The following is a 1,976-nucleotide window of genomic DNA, read 5'->3' as shown; positions in this document are numbered from 1 at the left end:
ATAATCATAAAAGTAAGGTTAAATTAGGTAATCTCTATTAATAATATTAATTTGAATTATCTTAATCATCTATTTGATTAAATAATTCATCTGAACCATCCATTTGATTAAATAATTTGACCGCCATTTTTTCTACCCATTTTAGGCCTAACTCTCTTTGGCTCTTATTAGTATAGTAGCAATAAATTAGTAGATACAATAAAAAATAATACATGTGCATTTCTTTAATTTAGAGTTAGGTATCAACAATGCCTTTATTTAAAAACAAATTATTGATTATCAATAAATTAAATAAGAGAAATAATTTCATTAGTTATATTGTCTTTATTTTCTACAATGCAAAGATTTCTTACATTCAAATTCATTAATTGATTATATTCAATACATTGTCTATTATCTTCTCTTTACACTGGGTGTGTTTGGTTGGTGGGTTTAGGCATAAGGTATGGGTATCAAAGTGATTGTTATTGTTTGGTTTATAAGTTTTTAGAATACTATTATGGGTTTGGAAAACCCATACCCTAATGAAATAGGGGTTTCATTTCCCTTCCTCCTTTCTTCCCCAACTATTAATAATTATTCTCATTCCACCATACTACCAAACATGTAAAATATTTTCACCAAAACCCATTACCCTTACCGAGTATTTGATACCCATACCGATTCCGATTCCCATGTGCGAACCAAACACACCCACGATCTTGTAATTAAATATCAAAGTTATAATATAAAATAATGTTATATATTTATTCAACAAGTATTTTATTAATACCATGGAAAAAAATAAAAATAGTTTGAAGCCAATCATATTAACTACTTGGTGAAGATTTGTTGACAAAGAGAGTATTCAAATAAACCAATAAATTGAAGCGGGAAACTACCATGTAATATCTTTGGACTACATCATATATAATTGTTTACTTTAACGGTAAATTTGTATTTCTTTATTAAGATTATTTAAAATATTTAAATTTTTACTACATTATCTAATCTCTAATTCCTTAAACTAGGGATTTATCTATACACAAGAACTTATTCAATAATAATGGTTGAACCAAATGAATCTCAAGCAGAACACATAAAGGACTGACATGTTTTTATGTTGATAATAATATGTAATGTTACTTAGATCATTATTTTACGTAGCTACATTTAAAACTCATTATTAAAAATGTCAGTGTAGGATATAGAACATAGTGACATACTTGACAGTACACATTGAAAAGATACTAAGACTACAATAATGTTGCAAACAATTTGACAAATCTAAAAAATGAAGAAATTTCAAAATAGCCACCGTTGCTGCATTCATTGATCCTGTATGTGAAATACATATTGTGCATTCATTAAATATATTAGAGCAATATAAATTTACAATTCATTTCATCTTCTAGACTCAACCTACTTAGATAAAAGGCAAAATCAGTCTCAACTTTGACAACAAAAACACTTAGTATATAGGATGTAGCCACTGCTTAAAAAAAGTTTATGCACAAAGTGACAAACAATTTAAATCCAAGATTAGTATCGATTCAATAAAAAATAATTTAAAAAAAGAGCGCGCGTGCGTACACACACATACACACAAACCAAGTACTACACTTGATGGATACCCCCGAGAAAGGTACCCGACCCGAAGCCCCTGGTATTTGGAGCCCGTTGAACAACTTCTTTTTCCAACTGATGGACAGGGTATGATGGCCAAAGTAGCCCGGCTGATGTAGGCAGTTAGGTCGCGGTGCTCGACTAGGTGCAACATTCAGAGGCGGCGAGATAAGGGATTTGCGGAGAATCTAGGTGGAGCTAGTGGGATTCTTTCCTAATTCGGTTTGAGTAATTTAAGGCGGTTTGAGCAATTTAAGTAGCTTTCCTACAGTTAAATTTAATTTGTTAGTTTCTTCCTTGTTTCCTTTCCAAGGTCTATTAATCTTGTATAAATACCCCCCTGGGGTCACATTGTCAAGGGTTCTGATTGG

This window comes from Ipomoea triloba, chromosome 2, assembly GCF_003576645.1.
Source record: "Ipomoea triloba cultivar NCNSP0323 chromosome 2, ASM357664v1".
Taxonomy (NCBI): Eukaryota; Viridiplantae; Streptophyta; class Magnoliopsida; order Solanales; family Convolvulaceae; genus Ipomoea; species Ipomoea triloba.
The sequence above is the reverse complement of the archived record's forward strand: the minus strand, read 5'-3'. Positions refer to the sequence as shown.